The 18,308-nt window shown below is 42.6% G+C and overlaps 1 long non-coding RNA gene across 1 annotated transcript; it reads left to right on the plus strand.

Annotated features, from left to right (window-relative positions):
- Nucleotides 1–1,112: 1,112 nt before the first annotated feature.
- Nucleotides 1,113–17,959, plus strand: LOC309644679. Its single transcript, XR_014254552.1, has 2 exons — nucleotides 1,113–2,638; nucleotides 14,499–17,959. It is a non-coding gene; the product is annotated as an uncharacterized lncRNA (long non-coding RNA).
- The last annotated feature ends 349 nt before the right edge of the window (nucleotides 17,960–18,308 follow it).

An 18,308-nucleotide genomic window follows, 5' to 3' on the forward strand; every position in this document is an offset into this window, starting at 1 on the left:
TCGCGTTTTGTTTGTTCTTCTTTCTCTAGCTCCTTTAGGTGTAAGGTTAGATTGTTTATTTGAGATTTTTCTTGTTTCTTTTTTTTTATATAAATTAATTTATTTTTGGCTGCATTGGGTCTTTGTTGCCACGCGCAGGCTTTTCTCTAGTTGCGGCGAGCAGGGGCTACTCTTCGTTGCGGTGTATAGGCTTCTCATTGTGGTAGTTTCTCTTGTTGCAGAGCATGGGCTCTAGGCACAGAGGCTTCAGTAGTTGTGGCACATGGGCTTAGTTGCTCCATAGCATGTGGGATCTTCCCAGACCAGGGCTTGAACCCATGTCCTCTGCATTGGCAGGCAGATTCTTAAGCACTGTGCCACCAGGCAAGCCCCTCTTATTTCTTGAGGTAGGATTGTATTGCTATAAACTTCCCTCTTAGAACTGCTTTTACTGCATCCCATAGGTTTTGGATCGTCATGTTTTCATTGTCATTTTTCTCTAGGTATTTTTTGATTTCCTCTTTGATTTCTTCAGTGATCTCTTGGTTATTTAGTAATGTATTGTTTAGCCTCCATGTCTTTGACTTTTTTTCTCTGTAATTTATTTCTAATCTCATAGCATTGTGGTCGGAAAAGATGCTTGATATGATTTCATTTTTCTTAAATTTACCAAGGCTTGATTTGTGACCCAGGATGTGATCTATCCTGGAGAATGTTCCATGTGCACTTGAGAAGAAACTGTAATCTGCTGTTTTGGGGTAGAATGTCCAATAAATATCAATTAAATCTATCTGGTCTATTGTGTCATTTAAACCTTGTGTTTCCTTATTAATTTTCTGTTTGGATGATCTGTCCATTGGTGAGGTGTTAAAGTCCCCCACTATATTGTGTTACTGTCGATTTCCTCTTTTAGAGCTGTTAGCAGTTGCCTTATGTATTGAGGTGCTCCTATGTTGGATGCATATATATTTATAATTGTTATACCCTCTTCTTGGATTGATCCCTTGATCATTATGTAGTGTCCTTCCTTGTCTCTTTATTTTAAAGTCTATTTTATCTGATATGAGTATTGCTACTCCAGCTTTCTTTTGATTTCCATTTGCATGGAATATCTTTTTCCATCCCCTCACTTTCAGTCTGTATGTGTCCCTAGGTCTGAAGTGGGTCACTTTTAGATAGCATTTATATGGGTCTTGTTTTTGTATCCATTCAGCAAGCCTGTGTCTTTTGGTCGGAGCATTTAATGCATGCACATTTAAGGTAATTATCGATATGTATGTTCCTATTACCATTTTCTTAATTGTTTTGGGTTTGTTTTTGTAGGTCCTTTTCTTCTCTTGTGTTTCCCACTTAGAGAAGTTCCTTTAGCATTTGGTGTAGAGGTGGTTTGGTGGTGCTGAATTCTCTTAGCTTTTGCTTGTCTGTAAAGCTTTTGATTTCTCCATTGAACCTGAATGAAACCCTTGCTGGGTAGAGTAATCTTGGTTGTAGGTTCTTCGTTTTCATCACTTTAAGTATATCACACCACTCCCTTCTGGCTTGTAGAGTTTCTGCTGAGAAATCAGCTGTTAATCTTATGGGGGTTCCCTTGTATGTTACTTGTCATTTTTCCCTTGTTGTTTTTAATAATTTTTCTTTGTCTTTAATTTTTGTCAATTTGACCACTTTGTGTCTCAGCGTGTTTCTCCTTGGATTTATCTTGCCTGGGACTCTCTGTGCATCCTGGACTTGGGTGGCTATTTCCTTTCCCATGTTAGGGAAGTTTTCAACTATAATCTCTTCAAATATTTTCTCTGGTCCTTTCTCCCTCTCTTCTCCTTTATAATGCGAATGTTGTTGCATTTCATGTGTCCCAGAGGTCTCTTAGGCTGTCTTCATTTCTTTTCATTCTTTTTTCTTTATTCTGTTCCATGGCAGTGAATTCCACCATTCTGTCTTCCAGGTCACTTATCTGTTCTTCTGCCTCAGTTATTCTACTATTGATTCCTTCTAGCGTAGTTTTCATTTCAGTTATTGTATTGGTCATCTCTGTTTGTTTGGTCTTTAATTCTTCTAGATCTTTGTTAAACATTTCTTGCATCTTCTCGATCTTTGTCTCCATTCTTTTTCTGAGGTCCTGGATCATCTTCACTATCATTATTCTGAATTCTTTTTCTGGAAGACTGCCTATCTCCATTTCATTTAGTTGTTTTTCTGGGGTTTTATCTTGTTCCTTCATCTGGTACATAGCCCTCTGCCTTTTCATCTTGTCCATCTTTCTGTGAATGTGGTTTTTGTTCCACAGGCTGCAGGATTGTAGTGCTTCTTGCTTCTGCTGTCTGTCCACTGGTGGTTGAGGCTATCTAAGAGGCTTGTGCAAGTTTCCTGATGGGAGGGACTGGTGGTGGGTAGAGCTGGCTGTTGCTCTGGTGGGCAGAGCTCAGTAAATCTTTAATCCATTTCTCTGCTGATGGGTGGGGCTGAGTTCCCTCCCTGTTGCTTGTTTGGCCTGAGATAACCCAGCACTGGAGCCTAGAGGCTCTTTGGTGTGGCTAATGGCAGACTCCGGGAGGGCTCATGCCAAGGAGTACTTCCCAGAACTTCTGCTGCCAGTGTCTCTGTCCCCGTGGTGAGCCACAGCTGCCCCCGGCCTCTGCAGGAGACCCTCCAACACTAGCAGGTAGGTCTGGTTCAGTCTCCTATGGGGTCACTGCTCCTTCCCCCTGGGTCCTTATGCACACACTATTTTGTGTGTGCCCTCCAAGAGTGGAGTCTCTGTTTCCCCCAGTCCTGTTGATGTCCTGCAATGAAATCCCGCTAGCCTTCAAAATCCGATTCTCTGGGAATTCTTCCTCCTGTTGCCAGACCCCCAGGTTGGAAAGCCTGATGTGGGGCTCAGAACCTTCACTCCAGTAGGTGGCCTTCTGTGGTATAATTGTTCTTCAGTTTGTGAGTCACCGACCCAGCAGTTATAGCATTTGATTTTATTGTGATTGTGCCCCTCCTACCATCTCATTGCAGCGTCTTCTTTGTCTTTGGATGTGGGGTATCTTTTTTGGTGAGTTCCAGTGTCTTCCTGTCGATGATTGTTCAGCAGTTAGTTGTGATTCCAGTGCTCTCGCAAGAGGGAGTGAGTGCACGTCCTTCTACTCCACCATCTTCTTCTTTCCTTCATAGTGTTCTTATACTCATACATTTGTTCATTCATTCATTCACTTGTCAAACATATGTATCGCAGCAGCTTCTATGCACCAGGCAAGGGCACACAACGCATTAAGTCCTTGCTCTCAGTTCTAGTGGGAGAGACAACTAACAAGCATACAAATGAATAATCGAGATCATTTCACCTTATGCCGAGTGCTATGAAGAAAGTAAGATGGGGCAAAGTGGAGGAGAGACACTGTATGGAGAACGGAAAACTAGACACAGTGCTCTAACTTCCTAAGGATATGGCATTTATACTGCCACCAGCAGAAAAAGAAGGGAGAAGGGAAGTAAAACCCTAGGCTAAAATATTCCAGGCAGAGGGATCAACAAGGGCAAAGGCAGTGAGGATTGAGCTCCGTGTGGTCTGGCTGGAGAAAATGAGCATGTTGAAATAATGGTGGAAAGCGAGGCTGGCACCCAGGAAGTAGGGACTGTAGACCCTGGTGGGGAGCTAGGATTTTATCCTGAGGGAAACAAGAAGCCAGTGAGTAGAGCAGAGGAGCAGCCTGCTCTAATATGCATTTTTACAAACCATTCTGGCTGCTGGAAAGGAAATGAATAGGAGGGGCACTAACAGAAGAAGGAGGAAGGTCACAAATTCCTCACTGATGGAGGCTTGGGCTGTTTCTATTTTTTCCCTACTTGCAAACAATTTTGCAATAAACATCATTGCACAGAAATTCCTAGAAGTGGGATGGCCAGATCTGACACATGGACACTGTTATCGTATCCAGATTGCCACATCGCCCTCCATGTCACTCCTTTCAGACACACAGGAGTCCCAGTTTCCACTGGAAACTTTCTCCACCTGCTTTGCTCCTGGAAACACTTCCCCCAACCTCTCCAGCCCTGGCACAAAACCCACCAGTCTCATGCATTTATATTTCTTGTTGCAATCTGGAATTACAAGTTGCTAAGACGAAAATCTCAGAATCAGGCTAAGTGGCTAAAAAGACTGCCAGGGGGCTGCCTTTTCCAGTGGGAGACAGAGAGAGGTCTTTACACCACCCCCCTCCCGCCACAAAGAGGACCAATTTACCCCTATTCTTTCAACCACAGGAATTTGCCTCTTTTTTTTTCTGCTCAGCTGTGAAAATAAGGCACGGCACCGTGATGGCAGTGGAAGCAGGCCCTGAGGTTACAAATGATGAAGGGCCAGTTGGAAAACCTTTCTCCCTACCACTCTCTGGGCACCAAGAATGGAGAGAGCTGCTATCCTCTGAGCCCTCTGCCTCCCACCCTTCCCAGCCCCAACCAGCCTTCCCCAGCTCACACCTTATCCGTGTGCCCTGGTGGCGGTCACCACCTGCTGGCCGGACTCCTGACTTCCGTTCCACTCCAGCTCCACTGCCAAACTTTCCTTTTCATAAGTGACCTTTTTAAAGAAAGTGTTTTCTTTTCATAAGCAGTCACAGCATCTGCAGTAGCGTTGACGCATAATTTTACTCTCTTCTCATCACTTAAGGCTTACCTGTGTTGTTTATTTCGGGGAAGGGGAAGGGCTGCTAAGATCTGAAAGATTCATAACTAGTGCGCATGCTGCGTCTGATTTTAACCTTGACATTTGGAGATGCTTTTGAAGATGTTATCTTTCCAAGGCTGACCTAGTGAGTTACTTAATTAAGAGAGGATTTTGCAACAGAATGTTTCTTAATATTTTAAGACAAGGGATTTTTTTTTCATAGCAAAATAGACGGACAGTAAACTCTTTGACACAGGCAGTCATTATTATTCACCAACTAATTAGGAGGTGTCAGCTGTCAGACTGGACTCATTGTCTCACTTTATCTTCTCAGCAGCTCTATAAGGGAGGTAAGAGTTTTGTATACATTTTACAGGTGAGGAAACTGAGGCATCAAGAATTTATCTTGCCCAAAGTTACAGAGCTAGTCAAGGGCAGAACTGAGATGCAAACCCAGTACTCCCTTCCTTCCTAATTGTGGTTTTCGCCTGCCCCAGGGCCTTGAACTGTGTCATCCTAGCAAAGCTGGACCTGTGTGTCCCAGAATTCCTCTCCCGTATGGTTCTGGGTTGACGTTGGCCACAGAAGACATTCTGTTCAAGGTTTCAAAGGCACATGTGAAGAAGCCACCATCATGTGACACTCTGGAGTCAGTGCACGGTGCCGGGGAGAGTGGCCGCCCCACATGTTGTTGATGACCTGCTGCTCATCTTTTGCTGTAGGGGGGTCGGGGGCAGCGCTCAGAACCGCAGACCCTGCAGCTCCCAACAGACCTTGCTGAGCGTCCGGAGCCCTGGGCGCGGTGTGCATGCAGCCCCATGGGCAAGGGCACCGGCTCTCCCTGCAGGTCACTGCGGCATTGAGGTTGGGGTGGGGACAGAGAGAAGCAGGTTCCAGTTTATCCCCGCTCTCCTCTCCACAGCAGCTCTCCTTCCTGCCTGCTGGTCCAGAGAAACTTCACCTCCCACTAGGTGCAGAGGAGGCAGCCTGCACAGACGCCCTGCCAGCTCCCACACTGCATGAGGTCACAGCCCTGTGATGGTTCCCTCCTTCTGGATCACTTGTAAAGGCTCTTCTCTGATGAGACCCTGACTGATGCACAGGGGGTTGAATTTTATTTGGAAAGTGGCTTGCTCCCTTCCCCCTTAATTTCACAAATTTAGCAAATAAAAATACAGAAATCCCAATTAAATTTGAATTTCACACACAAAAATGAATACCTTTATTAATGTAAATATATCTCATGCAATATTTGGGACATGCTTTTCTTTTTTATGTTTATTTATCTATTTATTTATTTATTTTCTTATTAGTCATCCATTTTATACAAATCAGTGTATACATGTCAAACCCAATGTCCCAATTCATCACACCATCACCACCCCCAGCCCCCCGCCGCTTTCCCCCCTTGGTGTCCATACGTTTGTTCTCTACTTCTGTGTCTCAATTTCTTCTCTGCAAACCAGTTCATCTGTACCATTTTCTAGGTTCCACATATATGCGTTAATATACGATATTTGTTTTTCTCTTTCTGACTTACTTCACTCTGTATGACACTCTCTAGATGCATCCACGTCTCTACAAATAACCCAAGTCCGTTACTTTTTATGGCTGAGCAATATTCCATTGTATATATGTACCATATCTTCTTTATCCATTCGTCTGTCGATGGGCATTTAGGTTGCTTCCATGACCTGGCTATTGTAAACAGTGCTGCAATGAACATTAGGGTGCATGTGTCTTTTTGAATTATGGTTTTCTCTGGGTATATGCCCAGTAGTGGGATTGCTGGGTCATATGGTAATTCTATTTTTAGATCTTTAAAGAACCTCCATACTGTTCTCTGTAGTGGCTGTATCAATTTACATTTCCACCAACAGTGCAAGAGGGTTCCCTTTTCTCCACACCCTCTCCAGCATTTGCTGTTTGTAGATTTTCTGATGATGCCCATTCTAACTGGTGTGAGGTGATACCTCATTGTAGTTTTGACTTGCATTTCTCTAATAATTAGTAATATTGAGCAGCTTTTCATGTGCTTCTTGGCCATCTGTATGTCTTCTTTGGAGAAATGTCTATTTAGGTCTTCTGCTCATTTTTCGATTGGGTTGTTTGTATTTTTAATATTGAGCTGCATGAGCTGTTTATATATTTTGGAGATTAATCCTTTCTCTGATGATTCATTTGCAAATATTTTCTCCCATTCTGAGGGCTGTCTTTTTGTCTTGTTTATGGTTTCCTTTGCTGTGCAAAAGCTTTAAAGTTTCATTAGGTCCCATTTGTTTATTTTTGTTTTTATTTCCATTACTCTAGGAGGTGGATCAAAAAAGATCTTGCTGTGATTTATGTCAGAGAGTGTTCTTCCTGTGTTTTCCTCTAAGAGTTTTATACTGCCCGGTCTTACATTTAAGTCTCTAATCCATTTTGAGTTTATTTTTGTGTATGGTGTTAGGGAGTGTTCTAATTTCATTCTTTTACATGTAGCTGTCCAGGTTACCCAGCACCACTTATTGAAGAGACTGTCTTTTCTCCATTGTATATCCTTGCCTCTTTTGTCATAGATTAGTTGACCATAGGTGCATGGGTTTATCTCTGGGCTTTCTATCCTGTTCCATTGATCTATATTTCTGTCTCTGTGCTAGTACCATACTGTCTTGATTACTGTAGCTTTGTACTATAGTCTGAAGTCAGGGAGTCTGATTCCTCCAGCTCCGTTTTTTTCCCTCAAGACTGCTTGACTATTTGGGGTCCTTTGTGTCTCCAGACAAATTTTAAGATTTTTTGTTCTAGTTCTGTAAAAAATGCCTTTGGTAATTTGATAGGGATTGCATTGAATCTGTAGATTGCTTTGGGTAGTATAGTCATTTTCACAATATTGATTCTTCCAATCCAAGAACATGGTATATCTCTCCATCTGTTGGTATCATCTTTAATTTCTTTCATCAGTGTCTTATAGTTTCCTGCATACAGGTCTTTTGTCTCCGTAGGTAGGTTTATTCCTAGGTATTTTATTCTTTTTGTTACCATGGTAAATGGGAGTGATTCCTTAATTTCTCTTTCAGATTTTTCATCATTAGTGTATAAGAATGAAAGAGATTTCTGTGCATTAATTTTGTATCCTGCAACTTTACCAAATTCACTGATTAGCTCTAGTAGTTTTCTGGTAGCATCTTTAGGATTCTCTATGTATAATATCATGTCATCTGTAAACAGTGACAGTTTTACTTCTTCTTTTCCAATTTGTATTCCTTTTATTTCTTTTTCTTCTCTGATTGCCATGGCTAGGACTTCCAAAACTATGTTGAATAACAGTGGCAAGAGTGGACATCCTTGTCTTGTTCCTGATCTTAGAGGAAATGCTTTCAGTTTTTCACCATTGAGAATGATGTGTGCTGTGGGTTTGTCGTATATGACTTTTATTATGTTGAGGTAGGTTCCCTCTATGCCCACCTTCTGGAGAGTTTTTATCATAAATGGGTGTTGAATTTTGTCAAAAGCTTTTTCTGCATCTATTGAGATGATCATATGGTTTTTATTCTTCAATTTGTTAATATGGTATATCACATTGATTGATTTGTGTATATTGAAGAATCCTTGCATCCCTGGGATAAATCCCAGTTGATCATGGTGCATGATCCTTTTAATGTGCTCTTGGATTCTGTTTGCTAGTATTTTGTTGAGGAGTTTTGCATCTATATTCATCAGTGATATTGGTCTGTAATTTTCTTTTTTTGCAGTATCTTTGTCTGGTTTTGGTATCAGGGTGATGGTGGCCTCATAAAATGAGTTTGGGAGTTTTCCTTCCTCTGCAATTTTTTGGAAGAGTTTGAGAAGGATGGGTGTTAACTCCTCTCTAAACGTTTGATAGAATTCACCTGTGAAGCCATCTGGTCCTGGACTTTTGTTTGTTGGAAGATTTTTAATCACAGTTTCAATTTCATTACTTGTGATTGGTCTGTTCACATTTTCTATTTCTTCCTGGTTCAGTCTTGGGAGGTTATACCTTTCTAAGAATTTGTCCATTTCTTCCAGGCTGTCCATTTTATTGGCATAGAGTTGCTTGTAGTAGTCTCTTAGGATGCTTTGTATTTCTGCGGTGTCTGTTGTACCTTCTCATTTTTCATTTCTAATTTTATTGATTTGAGTCCTCTCCCTCTTTCTCTTGATGAGTCTGGCTAATGGCTTATCAATTTTGTTTATCTTCTCAAAGAACCAGCTTTTAGTTTTATTGATCTTTGCTATTGTTTTCTTTTTTTTTAATTTTTATTTTATTTATTTTGGCTGTGTTGGGTCTTCATTGCTGAGCACGGGCTTTCTCTAGTTGCGGTGAGCGGGGGCTACTCTTCGTTGCGGTGCTCAGGCTTCTCATTGCGGTGGCTTCTCTTATTGTGGAGCACGGGCTCTAGGGTGCGCAGGCTTCAGTAGTTGTGGCACGCGGGCTCAGTAGTTGTGGCTCGCGGACTCTAGAGTGCAGGCTCAGTAGTTGTGGCACACGGGCTTAGTTGCTCCACGGCATGTGGGATCTTCCTGGACCAGGGCTTGAACCCGTGTCCCCTGCATTGGCAGGCGGATTCGTAACCACTGCGCCACCAGGGAAGGCCTGCTATTGTTTTCTTTCTTTCTGTTTCATTTATTTCTGCTCTGATCTTTGTGATTTCTTTCCTTCTGTTAACTTTGGGTTTTGTTTGTTCTTCTTTCTCTAGTTCCTTTAGGTGTAAGGTTAAATTGTTTACTTGAGATTTTTCTTGTTTCTTGAGGTAGGCTTGTATAGCTATAAACTTCCTTTTACTGCTTTTACTGCATCCCATAGGTTTTGGTTCGTCGTGTTTTCATTGTCATTTGTCTCTAGGTATTTTTTGATTTCCTCTTTGATTTTTTCAGTGATCTCTTGGTTATTTAGCAATGTGTTGTTTAACCTCCATGTGTTTGAGTGTTTTATGTTTTTTTTCCCTGTAATTGATTTCTAATTTCATAGCGTTGTTGTCGGAAAAGATGCTTGATATGATTTCAATTTTCTCAAATTTACCGAGGCTTGATTTGTGACCCAATATGTGATGTATCTGGAAAATGTTCTGTGCGCACTTGAGAAGTGTAATCCGCTGTTTTTGGATGGAATGTCCTATAAATATCAATTAAATCTATCTGGTCTATTGTGTCATTTAAACCTTGTGTTTCCTTATTAATTTTCTGTTTGGATGATCTGTCGATTGGTGTAAGTGAGGTGTTAAAGTCCCCCACTATTATTGTGTTACTGTCGATTTCCTCTTTTAGAGCTGTTAGCAGTTGCCTTATGTATTGAGATGCTCCTATGTTGTGTGCATATATGTTTATAATTGCTATATCTTCTTCTTGGATTGATCCCTTGATCATTATGTAGTGTCCTTCCTTGTCTCTTGTAACATTCTTTATTTTAAAGTCTATTTTATCTGATATGAGTATTGCTACTCCAGCTTTCTTTTGATTTCCATTTGCATGGAATATGTTTTTCCATCCCCTCACTTTCAGTCTGTATGTGTCCCTAGGTCTGAAGTGGGTCTCTTGTCGACAGCATATATATAGGTCTTGTTTTTGTATCCATTCATCCAGCCTGTGTCTTTTGGTTGGAGCATTTAATCCATTCACATTTAAGGTAATTATCGATATGTATGTTCCTATTGCCATTTTCTTAATTTCCTGAGGTTTGTTTTTGTAGGTCCTTTTCTTCTCTTGTTTTTCCCACTTAGAGAAGTTCCTTTAGCATTTGGTGTAGAGCTGGTTTGGTCGTGCTGAATTCTCTTAGCTTTTGCTTGTCTGTAAAGCTTTTGATTTCTCCATCAAATCTGAATGAGATCCATACTGGGTAGAGTAATCTTGGTTGTAGGTTCTTCCCTTTCATCACTTTAAGTATATCATGCCACTCCCTTCTGGCTTGTAGAGCTTCTGTTGAGAAATCAGCTGTTAACCTTATGGGAGTTCCCTTGTATGTTATTTGTCGTTTTTCCCTTACTGCTTTCAATCATTTTTCTTTGTCTTTAGTTTTTGCCAATTTGATTACTATGTGTCTCGGTGTGTTTCTCCTTCAGTTTATCCTGCATGGGACTCTCTGTGCTTCCTGGACTTGAGTGGCTATTTCTTTTCACATGTTAGGGAAGTTTTCAACTATAATCTCTTCAAATATTTTCTCAGGTCCTTTCTCTCTCTCTTCTCCTTCTGGGACCCCTATAATGCGAATGTTGTTGCATTTAATGCTGTCCCAGAGGTCTCTTAGGCTGTCTTCATTTCTTTTCATTCCTTTTTCTTTATTCTGTTCCGCAGCAGTGAATTCCACCATTCTGTCTTCCAGGTCACTTATCCGTTCTTCTGCCTCAGTTATTCTGCTTTTGATTCCTTCTAGTGTAGTTTTCATTTCAGTTATTGTATGTTCATTTCTGTTTGTCTGTTCTTTAATTCTTCTAGATCTTTGTTAAACATTTCTTGCATTTTCTCGATCTTTGCCTCCATTCTTTTTCTAAGGTCCGGAATCATCTTCACTATCATAATTCTGAATTCTTTTTCTGGAAGACTGCCTATCTCCATTTCATTTAGTTGTTTTTCTGGGGTTTTATCTTGTTCCTTCATCTGGTACATAGCCCTCTGCCTTTTCATCTTGTCCATCTTTCTGTGAATGTGGTTTTTGTTCCACAGGCTGCAGGATTGTAGTTCTTCTTGCTTCTGCTGTCTGCCCTCTGGTGGATGAGGCTATCTAAGAGGCTTGTGCAAGTTTCCTGATGGGAGGCATTGGTGGTGGGTAGAGCTGGCTGTTGCTCTGATGGGCAGATCTCAATAAAACTTTAATCCGCTTGTCTGCTGATGGGTGGGGCTGGGTTCCCTCCCTGTTGGTGTTTGTCCTGAGGTGACCCAATGCTGGAGTCTACCCGGGCTCTTTGATGTGGCTAATGCTGGACTCTGGGAGGGCTCACGCCAAGGAGTACGTCTTAGAACTTCTGCTGCCAATGTCTCTGTCCCCGTGGTGAGCCACAGTTGCCCCCCACCTCTGCAGGAGACCCTCCAACACTAGCAGGTAGGTCTGGTTCAGTCTCCTATGGGGTCACTGCTCCTTCCCCATGGTCCCAATGCACACACTACTTTGTGTGTGCCCTCCAAGAGTGGAGTCTCTGTTTCCCCCAGTCCTGCTGAAGTCCTGCAGTCAAATCCCACTAGCCTTCAAAGTCTGATTCACTAGGAATTCCTCTGCCCGTTGCCTGGCCCCCAGGTTGGGAAACCTGACGTGTGGCTCAGAACCTTCACTCCAGTGGGTGGCTTTCTGTGGTATAAGTGTTCTCCAGCTTGTGAGTCACCCACCCAGCAGTTATGGGATTTGATTTTATTGTGATAGCACCCCTCCTACCATCTCACTGTGGCTTCTCCTTTGTCTTTGCATGTGGGGTATCATTTTTGGTGAGTTCCAGTGTCTTCCTGTCGATGATTGTTCAGCAGTTAGTTGTGATTCTGGTGTTCTCAAAAGAGGGAGTGAGAGCATGTTTTTCTACTCTGCCTTCTTGAACCAATCTAGGGACACGCTTTTACTAAAAACTTGTTTGTTGTTAATCTGAAATTTAAATTTAAATACAGGGCATGGGCATCTTGTATTTTATCTGGCCACCCTATCTTCATCCCCCAATAGATGCCTTTCCAGGGAGACCCACATAACTGAGTCTCTTCCACTTGCCTGACACGACAAGAAGAACATTCCTTTAAGCACTCTATCAGCATGTGAGAGCCCTGGAGGATGGCATAGGGCAGGCCAAGGTTAGTCCTGGCAGGGCTCAGTTTCCCCCTCTTAGGCTACAGTGTGAAGCTGGGATGTCCCCACAGAACCTCAAGTCCATACATTGATCATCGCCACCTACAGGATAAAGTCCCGGTACCTTAATTGCGCATCCAAGGGCCTGGGCTCTCACCCCACCTCACCTCCTGCCCAGCTTACACAACCACCTAGGACCTGATATTCCCCAAAGACGATCTCTTCTCACCTGTCATTCTTTACCTCTACTCTTCTCCCTGCCTGGAATGCCTCTCCCTCCCTTGAATGCCATTTAAACTCCTATTGGCCCTTTACCGCCTCCTCCCAGAAGCCTTCCCTGACCACAGCACTTCACTTCTCTGTTCCTTTTGGCTTCTTTCACACCTTGATTCCAATGGAGTCACTGCTTATTTGGGTTTAATATGGTCTTAAGACAAAAGTAAAGATGAATAATTAAGTAAGGCACCAGTGGCTCAGTGGGCTCATGTATGTCCCGAGTGGATGGGAGATACAGGCAGGAAACTGCTCTCTGGGCTTTAGTCCCCCAGAGCCTCCCATCCTACAACTATCTGAGGATAAGTTTTAGACTTTAAAGATAAGTGTATTTTGTTTCTTTTTAAACTAGCAGTGTAGAATGAGGAATCTGGCAGACCAGACTTGCCCAAATTCAGACTCCAGCTCTGCCACTTACTAACCTTGAGCAACTTGCTGACCCCTCTGTGCCTCAGGCTCCTCGTCTATAAAATGAGTGTAAGAAGAGCACCAACTTCATAAGGTGGTTGAGAGAATAAAACAAGCTTACAACATATGATGTGCTCACAGCATTACAACCTCACATTACACCAGGCCCGTGAACTCCTGGGAAGGAAGAGCACCCTCTCTGGGGCTGTGGGAATAACCCGACCACGCTGGACCCAGTGCGGGATGATGTGTTGGGCTCCAACCTGTTGCCTCCTAAGGACGTGTCAAGTGTCATGTTTATGATGCTTGATCTTTGCTTTCCAAGCTGACTCCATTGAAGAGCACCCTCAGAGTATGACCAGTGGATAGCCCTGGGCTAGAAACCTCATTCTGCCGTTCCTAGGTGTGTAACCTTGAACAAGGCACGTCAGCCTTGTTCATTTCACCTGTCAACAGACGCTGATGCCCACCTTGCAGGGCTGTGAGGAGTCAACACCTAGGCTAATACATTAAATACCTTGCTGCTTTGTTATTTTACTATGAGTAGCAAATGGCTGTTATCACACGGGGTTGCATTTTCAGTTTACACGTGGTTCCTCACCTCCCCCCACCACCACCCCTGACAACCTGGGAGCCTTTGGGGACAAGCATTAGTTCCAATTAGCCCAGGTTTCCAAGGTTAAGTGTGTACTCAGAATCAAGGAGGCATCCACATATGTGGAAGGAAAGAGGGAAGGAAGGGAGGAAGGGAGGGAAGAAGAGAGGGAAGAAAAGATCGTCCCCTTTCTCCTTCAGCCCCAGAATGGATCAACAGGCCCCGTTCATTCTCATATCTCTTTCTGGAATCACAACTTAGGTTCGTAGCTGCCTAATTTATTATTATATGGTTCAGTGCAGGGTAATTATATGCTGTGGTATAATTTGTTATAACTTGGGCTAAGGCCTATAACTGTGTAATTTATTATTATACAGTACAGTGTTGAATAATACGAAGAGTATGTAATTTATCTCAGGCTTATGAGCCTAACCTGTAATCCAAATGCAGCACACAGCCTCTGTGGATGAGTTAATGTTTCTAAGGAAACTTCAGCTTAAAGATTCCTTCATTTCTAACTGCTTTCCTTGGTTTCTCAGAACTACTCCTGGCTGGGAGTAGCCAAGTTCCTGGGACTCTCTGTTTTGAGTGGGGCTGAAATCTCAGGCAGCCCTGGGCCAGGCTGAGTGGGATTTACACATCAGGTCATAGAGAAGGAGGCCCAGGGCTGTCACCCTGCCCACTGAACACTAGGAGGCCACCACTTGCCCAGGAGGGTGCCGGCAGCAGGTGCAGTACCATGGTCAAAACCCAGTTTCTTGGGTCCCCAGAAGGACCCTTGGGCTTGCAATTTCTCTATGCATTTATTTGGTAACTATTCTTTTTTCTGTTCTCAGAACACTGGGAATATATCATCGACCCAGAAAAGGCTTCCAGAGCTTGCATTCCAGGAGTTGAGAGCTTACATCTCAAAGTTTCTCAAATTGTGGTCCCTGGATCTGGGAGCTGATCTGGGAGCTGTTTGGAAATCCAGAACTTCAGCCACCTTGACCTGATGAATCAGAATCTGCATTTTAACAAGACCTCCTGGTGATTCATACGTACTCAGGAAGCACTGCTTGAATTTCTACATGATTTAGGAAAACTATTTCCTTCTGTATCTCCCCCTACCCTGCAAATATATACCCACTCACTGAGCTTTAAAGAAGAGTTCCTTCTCCCTGGGGACATTTTTTCTTTTTTATAAGAACACCTCTTTTGCCTGGTCACAAATGTTCATTGTGAAACTTCTGGAAATAACAACAACAACAAAAAAACCCACGAAGAAGAAAATCAGATCACCCAGAATGCCACAATCTAGATATGACGTTGTTGATATTTTAGGGACTAATTCATCAGACATTTTTTTATCCATCCACATACACTTTTAAAATCCAAACTGCAAGGAAAAGTGGAATAGGGTAGAACCTGGAAGGCTTTGCTCAGACACACATTGCTGGGCCCCACCCCCAGAACTTCTGATCAGAAGGCCTGGGAATTAGCGTTCCTAACAAGTTCCAGGTGATACGAAGCTCCTGGCCCAAGGATCACATTTTGGGAATTGACTCTGGGATCTGGTGTCAGGGATTGGACCCCTTCACCGGCCACCAGACTGAGGGGAAGTCATTCGGCCTCTCCATGCTCCAGCTTCTACCATCCACAAGGACAGCACCTGCCTCAGAAGATTATTGTAAGGACTAAATGCGTTAAAGTAAAGCACATGGGAAGAATTAATTATGATTAATATGCATATACTTTTATAATTGAGTTTTCTTAACTCAGCAATTGTTCATAAACATTTTCAAGTCATTCTTCTGCGTATTTGTTTTTAAAGGCTGTGGGGCTGTTGTTTGAATGGATGCATTTATCAAGTCCCCAGTTTTCAACTTTATAATATAAATGGTGCTGCAATGAGCATTCTCCTGGATAAATCATGGTGCTCCTGTCCGATTATCTCCTTAGGGTAGAATGTCCTAGTTGTGAAATTACTTAGTCAAATGGGATGAACATATTTAAGACTTCTGAAAAACTTTGCTAAATGGCCTTTCTGAAAAATAATACTGATTTATAATGTCAGCAGCAGCATATGAGAGTATCTTTTCCTTATACTTTCATCAGTGCCTGTGTTTTTTTTTTAATTATGCTAATATTTTGTTTGTTAATTTGAATTTTTTTGATGACTATTGAACTTGAATAGCCCCCCTCCAATAACCTAGGACTTGAAAAAAGTTTTTAATCCCTCAAAGATTGTGTTTACATGACGTCAGCCAGCCCTTTTCCCCTCTAATGAACCGACTCCATGTTGGCACCACTCCACACTCCTGCCCCCTGTGGTAGCAGAGGTCTCATCTCACAGTTAACAGCCGCCTGATTTAAATCCCACCGGAGCCGCTGGTAACATACCTCCCACTTAATAGGCAGATGTGGACTAGAGAAGGCATGAAACATTAAGAAAGCAAGCAGAAGGAGAAAAGTCATTTGTTCCACAAAAATTTCCTCGTCATCTCCCATAGGTCAGGCCCTCTGATGAACACGAAGGGGTGGGGATGAAAACACAGGAGTTTCAAAGTCGGAGGGGGAAGGGAAGAAGCATCCGAGAAATACACAGAAAACACCGCAAAATGTAATAGTGCAGAAAGGGACAAAAGGGTAGGAATTTCACATGAGAAATGGCACTGGCTTTGAAGTCAGAGGGGACCTGGGTTCAAATGCTGTTTCGTCCAACTCCTCACGTTGGGCAGGTGGCCTAACCTCGCTGAGTCTTAATTTCTTACACCCGTAAAATGTGAAGACTATTTTGAGGCTTAAATTAGTTAAAAGAAGAAGTAAAAAACCTAGAAACACCTAGGTTATGAGTCTCAAAATGACGCCAGGGGTCAAATATAGCCTGTGGAACATGTTGTTTGCTCCATCCAGTGTTTTTTTAAAAAAATTTAAAGAAGTTCTCCATCTTAGTTGCCCAGTAGAAACATTTGGAGCTATACTGATTCCTTGAGAAGTGATCTGGGCTCATTCATTGACTTTCTTTCTGGCCAAGATGGAGTAACGAGTGGAGTTTGTCCTCTCACCTGAAACCAAAACCTGGGCAAAAGATATGAAACAACAGTTTTCAAGACCTTGGGCATCAGACAACAAAGGCAGCGATCACTGAGAGATAGAAAACAAAAGAGGGGAGCCCCCAGCCTACTATCTGGAGAGAGCTTTCAGACCACCATGCAGGAAAGGGGATCTAGGTGGAGCCCCGTGGTCTCCTTGAGGGAGAAGATGAAGCTGGGAGGCCAAGGCGGCTACAGTTCACAGGGCAGAGTGTCACTGAGGAGAGAGCTGTACAGAAAGAGAAAGAGGAAGTGGGAAGGACTGAGAGGAAAGAAAGGAAGAGAAAGAGTCAGCTCTGGAGATCTGCAGAAGAGCCCTCGAGTCTTGTGAGAACCGATGAGCACATCTGTATTAGCCAGGGTTTTCCAGAGAAACAGAAACAATAGGATATACAGAGAGATACAGTTGACCCCTGAATAACATGGGTTTGAAATGCACAGTTCCACTTATACACAAATTTTCAACTGTGTGAAGGGTTGGCACCCCTAACTATTGCGTTGTTCAAAGGTCAACTGTATACATAAGATGAGAGATTTGTATAGGAATTGCTTCATGTGGTTATGGAGGCCGAGAAGTCTCACGATCTGCCATCTGTGAGCTATGGAACCAGGAGAGCCAAGGAGTAATTCAGTCAGAGTCTGAACACCTGAGAAGCAGGGGAGCTGATAGTGTAAATCTCAACCCAAGGCCAAAAGCTAGGGAAAAAAAAAAGACAGGAAAAAAAAAAAGCCAAGAAGAAAACCAGGAGTGCTAATGTCTGATGTCTGAGGGCAGAAGAAGATGGAGTCTCGGCTTAAGCAAAGAGCAAATTCACCCTTCTTTCACTCTTTTGTCCTAGTGGAGTCCTTAGGGGATTGGATGAGGCCTACCTGCATTGTGAGGGCCGTCTTCTTTACTTAGTTCATCAATTCAAATGTTAACCTCTTCCAGAAACAGCCTCACAGACACACCAAAAAATAATGTTTTAACAGCTCTCTGGGCATCGCTCAGCCAAGTCAAGTTTATACAAAAAATTAACCATCATAACATGCATGTGTGGAAACTACCTGAGGTTGTGACCATCATAGGTTTACCCCTTGTCAATTTGGCACACATACAGTTAATCCCCAAATTAAGACAATAAAAGGTGTAATTCTGTCTAACATAAAATCACCCTGTATAGAACCAAAAATGCATTAATCCCTTCTGCAGAAGAGGAAATAAAGTTCTTGTGTGATTTTTACTCTTCTCCTGATATCCCACAACTTAAATATTACTGTGATATAAAACTGACAATACTTAAATACTATGTAAAGTCAATACATCTTACGTCACATGATAAGGTAATAAGAAAAGAGAAAAAAAGGTATTTACTTAATACATGTACATATACACACAAACATATTCATAATAAAATAAGGAGGAAATATGACAAGTGGAGTCCTCATTTCTGTAATTGAATCTGCTGGACCACATGGCCCGAAGGGCAGGGCAGGTTGCACAAGAGCCTGGACCCATAGCAGAGTGTTCTCTTGTTCTGGGCCTCATTCAAAACTAGCAGCTTTTCAGGTCACTCAGTAAATGAGCTGGAG

The sequence above is a fragment of the Balaenoptera physalus genome, assembly GCF_965194825.1.
Source record: "Balaenoptera physalus genome assembly, chromosome: 16".
NCBI lineage: Eukaryota > Metazoa > Chordata > Mammalia > Artiodactyla > Balaenopteridae > Balaenoptera > Balaenoptera physalus.